Here is a 15,383-nt window from a genome sequence, read left to right as displayed (position 1 = left end):
AGGCTGGATTCATGTGTGCCGTCTGAGTGCTCTCCATCCCCAATACCACATCCCCAAACAGCTGCCTTTAACTTGCTCTTCCTCAAAGGGAAGCTCTGGTTAAGAAGCACAAAAACCACTGCTCCAAAGCACTGGGACACTGCTTGGAGAGCTGTTCCTGAGCTCTGTGGGCTGAGTGGCCCAACCCTGGAAAAAACGGAGACAAGTTGTGGCATGAGGTAAAAGACAAATTGAATAATGCCTTATGGGGGTCTCCTGAGCTGTGGTCTAGGTTGCCTTTTTCTGCCACCAACCAGTTTTGCCAGTGCTTCCATGATAGACTCTGTCTTCACTTTTTAAAGTGCTCACAGGCTCCTTGTGGATGGGATCGAATGACTGCCCTGTTCCCTTCACCTGTGAAATTTCAGAGGTGACTTGAAAAGGGCCATTGTTTCCCAGGAATGCCAGGCCTAGTCCGGGAAAGAAAGTCTTCATTTCAGCAGGAATTTGGAGTCTGCTTGAGAAGGCCTTGCAGTTAGTAGGTGAAAGCTATGGCACATTCATTAAACCTCTGAACATTTAGAGTGGCTGGGCTCGCCCTTTCTGGGTTCTTCTGCTTCCCCTGCTGAGTGCGTGGGATGGGGAAGGGGAAGGGGAAGGAGAAGGGGAAGGGGAAGGGGAAGGGGAAGGAGAAGGGGAAGGGGAAGGGGAAGGGGAAGGAGAAGGGGAAGGGGAAGGAGAAGGGGAAGGGGAAGGGGATGGGGAAGGGGAAGGGGAAGGGGAAGGGGATGGGGAAGGAGAAGGAGAAGGAGAAGGAGAAGGAGAAGGAGAAGGAGAAGGAGAAGGAGAAGGAGAAGGAGAAGGAGGAGAAGGAGAAGGAGAAGGAGAAGGAGAAGGAGAAGGAGAAGGAGAAGGAGAAGGAGAAGGAGAAGGAGAAGGAGAAGGAGAAGGAGAAGGAGAAGGAGAAGGAGAAGGAGAAGGAGAAGGAGAAGGAGAAGGAGAAGGAGAAGGAGAAGGAGAAGGAGAAGGAGAAGGAGAAGGAGAAGGAGAAGGAGAAGGAAGGTTTCACCACTGCACCACTGGGTTTGAGCTGGGGTCAGCCTCCACACACAGGGTTCTCTGTCCTAAGCCTCTGGAGCACTCGTGTGCTTTCATGTGAGTAAGGCTATGTTTAGTGAGCATTTTGAAAACATTTTCAGTGGATAATTCTTGTATTTGAGTACAAAGAACAAATACAGTGAATGTGTTCAGGTTCAGACAGATGATGCCTGCTTTAACAAATTCAAAGTCACTTCTAGGGTGAAAACTGGGAATAGAAGCTATGAGAATACTTTGGTGTTTTTAAAACAATTTGAAACATTAGCACACAGGCAGCAATATATACTGGGACTAGCTCACAATTTTGCTATCTAAATTTAATATCTTCCTGTTAATTTCTGGGATGTTTTGTGCAGAAAGAGTTGAAAATGTTGCCAGGATGAACTGAAGATGCTAATAAACCTTATTAGGAGTATCTGAGTTACGGTCATGAATTCTTTAATGCATTGCCCAGTAGATGCAGAACACAAATGTGAAATACAAAGTGATAATGAATAATATTATTAAATTTGTAACCAGATGGGTAAGGGGAAGATGGGAAAAGTCTTCAAAGGGTTTTTCAACCTGTTTTTCAAAGGAAGGAAGAATCTGACCTGAATATGAACTGATGATAATAAGTACTGTGCTTAGTGAGCTGAAGCACTGGAAAATTTATTTTTTGTACAAATACATTTTTTCTGTTTTGGTTTCAGACCTCATTTAATCTCCAAATGGTAACACTATTGACATTAAATACTCAGATTATAATAAACTGACTGTGACTGTTTTCTGAAAGCATGATCCAGAATGTAATAATAGAGCTAATAAATAATTTATCTTAGAAAGCTCACGAATATAATTTATGACAACTTGGATTTCATTTCTTTTCTTTTTCAACAGGTTTCCTGTGATCTAACTAAAAAAAAAAAAAAAAAAAGAAGTAGTAGCACTATGTGTCCTTAGACCCTGGTATAGATGGCACACAAAAGGAAGCTTGTCCTTTTGGGACCTGGCTCTGAATCAATTACAGACGACAGAGAAATACTCTTTTGTGGCTGCTAAAGTTCAGGAATGAAATCTGGCAGGCTTAGCCAATTCCCTAATGCAGCATCCACATTACCAACATCAAATTGGCAGCTTTTGCCTGTCCCAATGGGGACAGGGTAATGAATAGATTTAGTTAAGGTGTCCTGACTCATCTACAAAGTGCCTGGTATGTGCACCAAGGCTCTCCTGTATAACTTCCAAAAAAGTGTCATTCAAAGATAAATGAAGTTGAGAAGGTTTGCTGGCTAGCACTGCTGTAGCACAGGACTGAGCTTCAGTCTGCTCCCACTGCCCTAGAAAAAGCTACTGTTCATTTTCCTTAGGCACCCTAAGGAAAGTATATTTCTCATAATCTATGGTTTTTCACTACATTGTCAAGGAAGATAATTTCTTTATGATCTTCACACTTTCCTTTTTTTCCCCCCTGTCACTTCTAAATAATTTACACCATGTCAAAAGACTGCTTGGCCTAATGGTAATTTTAGGTGATTTTCCCTGGAATGAGGCATTGTCATTCTTAAACCCCAGGCAGTGTGCTTATGAATTTCCAGAGTGAGATACAAACATAATTTTCCTGTGAGGCTCTTCCCCATGACTGTGCAGTGAAGATTGACAAGGGATCCAAAAGAAACTACATCAGAAAGCCCAGTGAAATCCAGCTTCTACAGGTGGGATTCTTTTCACAAGTATCTCTAAATATCTACTCTTAAATTTTTTTTGTTTTAATAGAGACCATTTGTAAAATTTCTTTACATTTATTTCTAATGCAAACACAAAGAAATGGGAAAATTTTAAACTCCAATTGTATTTAATTTTTTTTATTCTCACCCATGTCCCTAGAATCCATGCCAAGGGGAGAAAAAAACCCAAACTAATAAAGTAGGGTAAAAATTTTGTCTCCTTATACACACTCTTGTATTTAACCTTCCCATTTCCTTCATTCAGAAAAATGAAAGAGAATAAAATAACCTAATTTAAGTTCAAGTTTCCTTGTTTATTTTGGTTGCTTCTGCAAAGATTAGTAGCCTTCACAGACTCATAAGGCACAGGTGATCCAGTGCAATAGAAAGTTAATAAAAACCCAGAGTCTTTGGAGTGATCTTTTGGACTGTTTCAACATGAAATGGAACTCTGAGTTCTTGAAGGGCTTGTATCTGCAATTCTTATCTTCAAACTATTGTAAATGAGGTTCTATTTCACTGCACAGAATTGTATTGGACTGGTGTCTGATGTGTTAGGAACTGAGCCCATGTGCATGATTATAAATATGTATTTATGGATGTACAGTCTCCATAGGATTTGTTTGTTGCTTTCAATACTTTCAGATTAATAACTGATTTGCTGCCATGCAGAAGTCCCCCAAGGAATTACATTAGAGAATCATTTGAAATATTTGCAGAACCTCCCAAGCAGAAGATATTATGGATGTTAAATGCAGAGAGAGATATCATCCATTTGTCACTCTGGCTGTGATAAGCAATATGGAAAAAAAAAGAGAGAGAGAAGAAGTCTCAATAACAAAATCCACATTGAAAAGTTAGGCACTTTGAACTTTCCCATCACCTTACCAGTGTTTCCCCACAGGCTGTCTAAAAGACAACTCAGCAATGTCTGAATGGGGCTGCACACAATGGCTCCTTCACAAGTAGGTCTTTAATTGATTACGGCTGTGTTTATAGAAGCAGAAGAGAATTTACTCAAAATGACAGATTGCCTTTAGTGTTAAAATAGTTTAGTAATGTTAATGGTAAAGGAGGTCCCCGCCACCTCCTCCTCAGCTGCATGAAGCCCTAAAGATGAGCTCTTTGTTCCTGCAGCCCCCAATCTCTTCTTGCTCTCCCTCCTCCCCTCCCCGCTTCTTTCGTGCTTCCAGAGCGGGATGCTCCTGGCTCCAGGGCCGCATTCACACCGAGGGCAGCAGCTGGCCGGCTCCTGCGGAGGCAAGATCCTGCAAAACTGCAGATTCCATCGGAAATGTGATAAACTGGAAGAACACCCAGCACAAACCTCCGGGAGCGCGTCCCAGCACCCTGCCTGTGTCCCTGAACCCTGCCTGTGTCCCAGATCCTGCCTGTGTCCCTGCACCCTGCCCGCTCGGACACCGGGGCCAGCCCGACCCTGGCGCTGCAGTAAACAGCTTTTCCTTGTTTATATTCCAACACCCGCAGTGCCGAGGTCCCGGTGCAGCGGCTGGATGCGCTGGAAGCTCTGGATGTGCTGGATGTGTTGGAAGGGCTGGATGTGCGGGGAGCGCCCCCGGCCCCCGGCCCCTCCCGCGGGGCGCCGGGCGCGGGGGCGGCATCTGCCGGCCAACACCGCCCCCTGGCGGCCGGCGACAGCACGGCCGCGCTCCCCCGGGAATGCCGGCCGCGCTCCCCCGGGAATGCCGGCCGCTCTCCCGGGAATGCCGGGCACGCTCCCCCGGGAATGCCGGGCACGCTCCCCCGGGAATGCCGGCCGCTCTCCCCCGGGAATGCCGGGCGCGCTCCCCTCGGGAATGCCGGCCGCGCTCCCCCGGGAATGCCGGGCGCGCTCCCCCGGGAATGCCGGCCGCTCTCCCCCGGGAATGCCGGGCGCGCTCCCCCGGGAATGCCGGCCGCTCTCCCCCGGGAATGCCGGGCGCGCTCCCCCGGGAATGCCGGGCGCGCTCCCCCGGGAATGCCGGGCACGCTCCCCCAGGAATGCGGCCGAGCCGCGGTGACGCGAGGCTCAGCGTCGCAGCACGGGGCGGCTCTCAGAACTACGAAGTTCTTTGCAGCCTAATTGCACCTGCCAAGGCCAAGGGCAAATGGCATATTTGATTTTCGAATATTAAAAAGAACTTTTTAAAATATCCTCCGCCCCGATATTTTAAAATCTCCATAAATAAGGAGTTAACTGCCGGACTCTCAGAGTAATTTGGTTGACAATGATGAGCTATGGAGTTCACACACCTGGTTTCTTCCTTCTCCATAAAGGAAAGATAATGATTTAAAAGTCTTCTTGTTGGTTCAGCTGAATTAGTTGAAGCGTGAAGTAAGCAGAAAAAAAAATACCCTGATCATTAGAAATGATGTATGGTTAACTCTGTATGTGGAAGGTAATGTTAATGTCATCAGACACTATGTTTGATATCAAAGATACTTAAAATGAATTCCTTCTTTCACCTATGTGACTTCCAGTATCAGGAGAGAGCTATCATAAGTAACTGATGGCATTCCAAACAGACATTAATAAATCAGGTGAATATGATCAATAGCAAAGTGCCCTGAAGAAGACTCAGGGTTTAATATCCCTGCCAAGTACCTTCTAAGCTCTGATTGTGCTGAATGCCTCATGATTGGAGAACACATTTTTGTGATGCTTTTTAGTGAATTTGTTTTTCCCAGATGGGAGGCTTGACTTGAACTGAATGACTCATCATACTGCCTGCTTCTATCATCATGCTGAAATATGCTGCTAAAACAAAAACCTTTTAGGGAATAGTAGTATTTCCATTGTAAGAACAGGAAGAAAGAAGCCATTCCCATGGGTAGTTTTGGCAGATATTAACAATGACTTTTGCTAGGACAACCTGCCCTAATGAGATCAAGCCTCCCATGAGCTGCCAGCCTTGGTGCATGGATGCAGGATACAAACAGTGAAGTAGATGTTGTTAGTGACATGATCAATAATTTATAAACCATACCCTGAGTTTTCATATCCTGGACTCCTTAAGCTCCTTTTATATCCAATGAAGATCCCCAGAGAGGTCAAAGGAGGCAGCATTGCTTACTAAGCTTACAGTAAGGCTGCAAAACTGGCCCATGGATATAAATTTCAGTTCACTTCTCAATGACACCGTTATTGCACTGCAAGAGCAACACGTGGCTATAGCACCTTCCACCTCGGTAACTGCAGTGCCAGGAAAGCCAAGGGGAACAGTCTTTGTACACCCCTGAACTCACATGACTCTTCCAAGTCTGCTGAAAAATGGAACCTTATTCTTGTCTTTCATCCTCCATTAGGATTGTCCTTGCATATTTTTTCTGAAGACTCAAAACAGAATGGAACTGCTCAGATGAACCTGAAATACTGAAAATATGTCCTTTTAAAAAAAGAAAGAAACAAAACCAAAACTGAAACATTTCTAGTTTGCAGTTTTGGAAGATACAGATCACCTGAGGCTGGTAAAAACACACACATATTCAATTGATATGGCAAGGCCAAAAGCAAACATTAACAACAGTCCTACTACAATCTCATACAAAGTACATATTTATGCAAGAAATTTGTGACAGAAACAATATATCTCATGCAAACTCATAGAGCTTTAAATACATGCTCTTTCTTTAAGCCACAGGAAATGTCAGAGTTGTCATTTCCCTGTGCAAACACATTCAGAAATTCAAAAATAACTATATGTAATATTTGCTCTTGCAGATGTGCACCCCATTCAGGAGTCAAGTCAAGAAAAGAGGATTAACCCTCCAGTCATCTATACAGTCCTTCCTGGAAAGATCAGTAGATGAAATCTCAAGGTGAGTTCATGAGTGTGATCCTGAGTGTATGAGTTAGAGGGGCTCCCTTACCATGAGTTTGGCTAATGATAAATTACTCCAGCTCTTTCTGTCTCTGAAGAAATAAAGTTGCCTTTGCTCTATATCTGCTTACAATTCCTGTAGTTAGCAGCCTAGAAGGGGAATCTGCCCTTTGATTTTTAAATATGGGAAAGGCTAATAAATCCTTGTGTCTAACATATAATTAACCTATGAGACTGCCTGGCATGGGCTGCTATTCTGACAGATGCAAAAGCAGATTAAAAATCACCCTCCACAGGAATAACACTTGCAATAGCTAGGACAAAACTTATAATAAGATCTGTCAATCCTGAGGCTTTGAGGAATATATTCCCTTGCACAGAGACAGGAGTGTTTATTACAGCACTGTGTCATCTATTTGCTTGCAACTTTTCCTTTTGCACCTGTCATTAGCAGGGTGCAAAGTGGTGAACAAGATGGAACAATTAGTCTCCTCTTGTTAGACATTTCTTGCACTCTTTGGCCATTGGGTAAGTATGTAAATGGAGTCAAGGAAGCACTGAGGAATTGCCTGAGGCCTGTTTTAAAATGCAGTGGAACTCTTATGAGTGCTTCAAATTATTACTTATTTTTGATTAATGATTAATAAATGTATTCGTGGAAATGAGGCGCAAATGGATCTTGGTAATAATGGAAAAAGCAAACAATTTCATTACTCTGCTCCTCAAACAAGAGATAAAACTGTTCCTTTGGTTTCATAGCATCATTACTGAAGCTGCAGTCCCAAAGGCAGTGACATCCTGAGCACAGAGAAGGCTGTGAGTTTGCCCTTTGGACATGTGGGGGTGGCTGTGCCCCTCTTCAGCCACCTAAATAGAAAAATAACAGGCCTCTCCTCAAGCAGAGGGAGTGCCCCAAAGATGGGGAGAAAACAAAGAGAAATGGTTTTAAATAGCTCAGAGATCATTCTGAAGCAAGAATACAGAGAATGTAATACCCTGGTTGTATAGAGTCGACTATTAAGTGTTAAATAATCAGTGAAATCTTACAGAACACGTCTACTACAAAATCACACATTTGCTTCTATGCGTCTGATGAAGATGTCAGCTCAGAGAATATCTAAAATAAAGAGGCTATATTGTATTCACACTTCCTAAGTGATACACGTTGTAGAGTGTGAGCTGCTTCATAATAAATGGATAGTTTTGTGAAGAGAACTTTAAAAAAAGTCATTGTTTTAATGAGGTGCTGGTGTCCTCCCTGTCCAGGAATGGAACAGTGCTGTGGCCCTTGCTGTTGTTCAGCCCAAACTGAGCATGAGGAGGACTACAGAAACAAGAATTTCCTTGCTCCCACTTCTGCTGCAGGAGTAACACGGGTAAGCATTAAATGAGTGCAATGTGTGGCAATCCTGCAGAGCTGCTGTGCCCACACTGACTGGAGTGTGGTGCCAGCTGGGCAGAGCAGGAAAGCTGGGGCATTGCTGTGCTCTGGCACTGCTGAAATTCCACACAAGTGCTTTGGGGTCAGAAAATACTATTATGTTAACAGCTACAAATATGATCCAGGCTAAAGAATAACTCTCAACTAATCTCTGCATCAATTCCTTAGCTGGACACTGAGTCTGATCCAGCCCTGGTGACAGCTGCAGGACTTGTTCAGCTGAGATAAATGGAATATCGTTGATGTTGGGCTTAGGAGAATGGGTGGGGCTGTCATGTGTTGTTGGGAGGGACATTTTCTCATGTGGTGATTTGCATGGATTTTGGTGGCTTTTGCAAGGTACATCCAGGGATAAGAGTTTCAGTGAATCAGCACTCCTTACTGGCAGCCTCTGGACATCTCAGTGTCTCAATCCTTGTGTACTGTGCCTGGCCAGTGGTCTGATATAATCCACAGTCAAAAACCAGTCAGAAAGAGGGGATGGTATGTGACAAATGTAATGTCTTTCTCTAATGCAATAGTTTTTAATTAGAGATTGCTGCTATATCTTCTATTACAACTTTCTATTGACTCAATGTTCATATTCAGTAAAATATAGGGCTTATTTACATTCTTCGTGTTACACAAACAATTTAAAGATTATCCCTGTGTCCAGGAGGCTCTACTTGCCTGCTCTTTATAAGCTCAGTTTTGTCAGGAGATTCTTGCTTCTCTATGGTACGTGCTGGAATTGATAAATCAGGTTTTACTTTGAAAAAGTGGGGAAGTCTAACTCAGGATAAACATTAAAGCAAAAACTTTACCACTTTACAGATTAAATACTCAATTCTGAACAAAAGACAAGTCAATGCACATATATACAGTCCCATTGAGATTACAATATTATCACATAACTAATTTTAAAGAGATAAGAAACCTCACTGCACCCTGGTAGACTTATTAAAGATAAGGTAAAAATCATTAGAAAAAGAAATATTTTTAAAAAATGTTCATAATAAACATTTTTTGTAGGACTTCCCCAACGTTTTATTCAATGTATTCATACTATCTTGATCTGTAGATTAGACTGGACATTCTAGTGAATATTCAATATTGGGAGCCTCGAGTTGAAGCTCCCTTTACATGATACTGCTGACTCATCTCTAAGCAATTCCTGCAGACTGGAACTGACTGTGACAGGTTCTAGAAAAACAATGGAAAAGGAAGTATTGCTTCAGCATATTTAAATTACATACAAGTTTTCAAAAATTCACTAAAATTGATGGAAGGAACTTGTTATATTTCAACAGGCAGTGGATGAGGATGAGCAGCTTCAGTCTCCCAGCCCCTGAATGGGGCTCTGCCCTGTGCAGCTCCAGTGCACAGGGACCACGGCCTCATTTCAGAGCTGGTCTCACAACCTGGCAAGGTGAGCAAGCTGGAGAAGAGAAGGTCTGAGAAGGGGCTAAAGATGCAAGGACTAGGTATGAGCAGACCTTACAGGTCAGAGGCACTTTCCTGTTTATTTGTAAATAAGATAAACAGTGGCAGCACCAGGCTTTGCTGCCTGTCCATGGCCCTGGCTCACACTCAGTGTGCCTGTCACAAACTCACTGCTATAGCACTACTTGTCTTGCACCTCTAAGGCACTGATTTCCTGCTGTCTTGTACCTTGTGCAGATACTTGTCTCAGAGCCAGCTGCCTTAAACTGTGCTGGATTTGATGGATGAGTTTTATTTGCAGCAGCTCTTTCCAGATTGCTGAGACATCTTTGATCTTTGTTGCTATGTACCTTTGTCAGCAAAAGAGAATCATCAGCAAGATGCAACCTTCTTAGCAGATTTTTAGCTGATGCTACATTTTAGAAAATGATATCTTTTATGTATGGTTTCACTCAGATAACTGTTTCCTGATGCCTTCCTCAGTTCTCAGATGTGACGTTACTCTAGGCAAGCCCACAAACCCAATATCCTGTCAATTCTGGATGCCTGCAGCACAAAGGAAGGGAAAACCAGCTTTTTTCCCGCATGGACTAGAATATATTGTTTTACTGGATTTTTGATGCAAAAGCAGCCAAGTTCAGTGGCAATTCAATCCTATATTAAAGCAAGATAAAGACCTGTTGCAAACTTCAGATGACTTGTTATCTGTAGCATGATTTTGCTGAATAACAAGAGCAGAGGCCATTTTCTGAGTGTTTTAAAAATAAATTTTACAAGTACAGCCTGTACTAGACAGTGCACAGAAGAGTGGCTTAGCACAATCTAACAATCATGGAAAGCATAGCTGTCCAGGGTAATTGAGAAACTCCTGGAAGATTGGTCAGTCTAGTGAATGGCCAGGACATTGCAGTGCTGGGGCTGAAGGCTGATCACATCCCACTCCTGTACTCACACTTTCCAGCTAAATACTAACCAGGAGGCAGAAGAGATTATCAGTAAGGTGAAAATCAAATACTGTCTGTTCCCCTGTTTTCTAGTAATGCAGCACCAACACAAGGTATAAAGCTTTCTAGACTCCTGCTTAACTCTGATTTACTGTAATACCAGCTGTAAAATAATATAGAATTACACACCATTTTTACTTCACTATTATTAGGCCTCAGTGAATTACTTTTATTTCTCTCATCATTGAATGAATTTGCAGTATGCACATTCTAAGTAATAAAAGAAGTACTTTTATATATCAAACTATTTGAAAGATCTTAATTTTGGATTTACTTTTATTTAATCATACAGAAGTACAATTACTAAAACAATTCCTGTGACTCCTGTGACTTGATGGCCGAGCAAACATGGCTATATAATGTGTTATATTGTACTTAAAAAAATTATGTGTTTAATGGTAACATCCATAGCTGGCAAAGCTATTCCTGATGTTCCTTAGAACCACAGTGTTAAGTACCAATGACAGTTTTATTTTGCAGTACAATTCAGGAGAGAATTACTCTAGTTCAGTGATATTATCTGGAAATTTTTCTTCTTCAATGGTGAGGGATTTAAATGCACAAAAACTGTGGTTTAGGGCATGTTAATAAACAATATAAACAATATACTCAAGGAAAAAAGTATATTTTCTTAACTTGAAACCTAGAGTTGGGATTTGAAAGTTATGACTCATTCTGAGCTTTACACTGTCTGCAGTGTAGGGCACTTTCTGGTTTTCCAACTAGAGCACTTTTATAATACTACAATAATTCAAGTCAAATAAATGGATTTAGAATGAAAAGGCATGAATTTGTCTACAGAGAGTTGGGGTATTAAGTACAAATATAATTATCAGAGACTCTTTTTCCATTGGCTACTTTTCTAAAACTCAGCATTTACAGAGACTGTTTTAACAGAGGGAGTTTTGTTGGGTTTTTTTTTCTTGTATTGTGTGTTGTGTATGCATTGCTCAGATAGATAGATAGATAGATAGATAGATAGATAGATAGATAAACTAAGACTACTATAAATTATAAAAATACAGCTGGAGAACTAGTAAACATGTTAGAATAAATATGTTAAAATCTGTATGGTTGCTTTCTGAAATACTAATCTTTTGAAGAGTGTTGGGATAGCTAAAAACAGTGACTATAAAAAAGTGAGACAGATATGCAACAAATATGTTAAGCTATTGTTTATTGTATTCAAATACAAGGTCATCAAATTAATAAGTGGGTGTCAGGCACTGTTATGGACAGAATCCAAGCAACTTCTCAATGTTTTATTATTTACTGCTCGCTATTTATTAAAGAACACTTGCATGGAAGTGGAAGGTTACCTCATCGTTTTGCATTTGAACTGTGGGATGTGTTCTCTGTCTGGGAGATGTTAAAGCTTCACAGATGTCTCCCAGATGGTTCCCTGATCCAGTCATACACAGAAGTCAGGTCAGCAACTTCGGAAATAAAATTCAACTCACAGGAAATACTTATAGTTTATTCAGCATGCATCAATATGACCTTTATTAGGATTGAGGGAAAAAGAAGAGAAAATGTTTACATACTTAGAATAGAAAGCTTTTGGTGAAAATATCAGAGAAACTTTTAGTTTCACATTCCCAGGGCTTACCCAAAGTTTAAAAAAATGAAAGAAGAAATGTTTAATAGAATAATGAACTTTTTGGTTAAAAAAATTAATGAAACTTTTAGTTTGCTATTCCTGAGGCCTACTCAATGTCAAAGAAATTTGACACAAAATACCTATTTTTCACATATACTAAGTGCCTTTTTAACATGTAGACACCCAACTTAGGCACTCTGCAAACCCTGCATTCAAAATGACAATAAATATTAATGTTCATAGGTATCTATTTGAGGTGTTAAAGACTAACTCCATGATCCCTAAAGCCAGTGCAGGAAGAAAAGCTACTAAAAAGTGCTCTGTGTTATAAATCTCTAGGGCAAGGAAAAGCAGCAGCATCTCAGGCAGATGTTAAAGAAAGGGAAAGGATCCTGCTCTTGTGGGGTCAGCTCACAGCCAGAGCAGCAAGCAGAAACCCGATGTGGTGGGACAGTAGGAGCACTGGGCTGGCACAGGGAACACAGCAGAGCATGTACGCTTGTAATGTTCACAGAGAGGCCACAAAAGAAAACAGATGACTGAAACTTGCACTTGTATGCAGTTCCAGTTACTAGTGTCATCTTTCCAGCAGTGTCATTTGATATGTGCTCCATTTCTTAGCTCCTTTGAAGCATTCTTGCTGCACACCAAATTCATTTTAAATTGCCTGGTGGGGCACTTATTTGTGCCAAATGTAACAATTAGTTATCAAGTAGATTTTCATATCCTGAAGGTAGATGGTACATTTTAAAGGCTTTACAGAATGCTGAGGTCACTGTGCTTGTGTCCTCTTGGTGTCAGAGCTCTCAAGGCACCAATAGGCTTCAAGGGCTGTGACCAGCCTCAGCTGGAGCCTCCACTCACCCCCCTGCCCACAGACCCAGGGGCTGTTTTTAAGCTGAGCTTTGGCTTTCAGTGGCATGGGCAGCACTGCTGGAGGGGTGCTGGGCAAGATCAGTGCTGGTCACACCTGCCCTTGGCCACCGAGCTCCTTGGTTTGGGCCTCGACCTGCAGACTTCACCTGGGACTGTTGCAGTGCTGTGGAGCTGCCTGGCAATCCTGGAACTGATCCTGGTGTGTGGGGCTGGCTGACTCTCCATGGCAGAGCTGTATCACCACAGTGACCTTGTCCTGTGATGTGGACTCTTAGTTGGGTGTGGGGGCTCTCTCTGGAGGTTTCCTGCTCACCTTGCTCAGGTGCTGTGGGGTTGTGCCCTGGCTGCTCTGTTTTTCCCAGCTCCTACCTTGCCTTTCCTGATGGCCAGAGGCTGCCCACTGAGGCTTACTCTCGTGCAGCTTGTCCTTAGTCTTCAGTATATCTTCTCATTATGCAGTGGTAATTAATATTTATTAGATTTTATTTGTATCTTTCTGTTCATGATTTTCTATTCCTTTTTCTCTTCAGGTTTCCAGTTGATTTTGCCTATCCTTTCCTACCCTTCTTCTCAGGCTCTCACTGAACCTCCTAGCTGTAGATCTCACTACAAATTCCCCTGTCTCTTTCCTCTAGGAAATCCCTGACAGTTGTCTTCAGTAGAACTACTTCATGCCTATCCTTGATGAATGAAGATTTATGACTTCATGTGTCCCTAAATCAAGCACTTCCTCAGGCCACTTCCTCACAAAATGCATCAGAAGAATTTTACTGAAAGTGAAAGGGAGAGAGAAAAATCTCAGGAGTTATAAGAGAAGTAATAATTTATTATATACTCTTAGTGAAATCCAAGAAAGGTCACTGCACTTAGAGGATTGAGGAGGAGTGGGGGGTTGGGTGTGGAATAAAATGCCAAGCTCTCCCTTAATTGAATCTTAGGTGTACAAACCCGAAGCTCCTCCTCTTTAAAATATTCATGTAAATTTTCTCTTGCCAAAATTATTACTGAATAAGCCGAAAGGAAAATGCCATCTTGGTTTGGTTTGGTTTGGTTTGGTTTGGTTTGGTTTGGTTTGGTTTGGTTTGGTTTGGTTTGGTTTGGTGTATTTCTGGGCTTAAGTTCTGGAATAGGTAATAAGTTAGAAGAATGTTCTGTGGTAAATGCAGTGTTTGACAGATGTGCTTCTTTCAGAGCAGACAAGTTTTCTCCACTAACTAATGCATATGGAAAATGTAAATAAGGATCTGCTATTTGGTCCTGTCCATCTGGGAGTACAAATCAGAGACATTACTAGGGGGCTTCATGAACCCCATGCAGGCTTTGTGATGTATTTTCTACACTGATGAACTGATTTACAAACAAAGGGGATAGGTGTGGAAAAAAGAAAAATATAAACCACAAAACCAAGCAAACAATAAAAATTAAAAAAAAAAAAAAAAAACCAAAAAAAAAACCAACAATAAAAAATTAGGCAAAAGGAAAAAAACCCCACAACACTACCAGAAAAAAAAAAATCTCTGCACACCAAAGCCCCCCAACAGCCCCTGACTACAGCCACACAGGGACACTGGGGCTCTGCCTCAGCACAGCTCTTGGAAGTAGCACCAAAGCAGCTTCCTCTTATCCCTGTTGTTACAGTAGCAGGGGGCAGCTCTCTCAGGAAGAAAATCATTCATTTCCCACTCCCCCAGCATTCATGTTCGCAGCTTTCTGGTCCAAACATTTTGCTGAATATGAGATTGGGGTTTGTTTGGGGTTCTTTTTCCGACTATGTGAAGCAATTGAGATATCAGGTTTATTACAAATTCTTTTTCTATGACAGGGATCAAACCATATCAGCCAAAGTTTCTACATTTCCAAACTTTTCTTTGTCATTCAGACTGTCAAAAGCTTTTTATGGCCTCCTGACTGCCATGGTCCCAAGGCTGTGTTCAACAGTGTCTTGTTTCCATTTGTTCCACCATTTCATCTCACTGCTATATCCCTACAGCAGATGCAAAGGCTACTTTAGTAACTAAAAAGGCAGATTTTCTTCTTCCTAAATTAAGGAACTAAGAGTAGGAAATTCCAGTGGTCCCCTAGACAGAGTATGCCATCTGCACATTCTCCTTTGATGAACAGTAAATTTAAATTGCAGCTTTCCTGGTGGCTTTGTGATCTGAGCTATATTGAATGCTCAGACTTCAATCCAGGCAGTTAATTAATGGGACTAGTGGGATTCCAGCCTGCTTCCAAAGGGCTCTGCTTGAGGCAGAGTGCTCAGCCCCAGCCTGTGGGAGCTTTGGGCACAGGGAGCACTCTGTGGGTAACACTGGGATACCATGAAACTCCATGGAGTGGCCTTGCCTAAGGTAGCTTGGTCTGACAAGTATTTATAGGAAAAAAGAATTACTAAGATGATGATCTTTCGCTTACAGACCTCTTCCAGATCATTCT

This window comes from Melospiza melodia, chromosome 11 (assembly GCF_035770615.1).
Source record: "Melospiza melodia melodia isolate bMelMel2 chromosome 11, bMelMel2.pri, whole genome shotgun sequence".
NCBI classification, from domain to species: Eukaryota; Metazoa; Chordata; class Aves; order Passeriformes; family Passerellidae; genus Melospiza; species Melospiza melodia.
Note: the sequence above shows the minus strand (reverse complement) of the source record.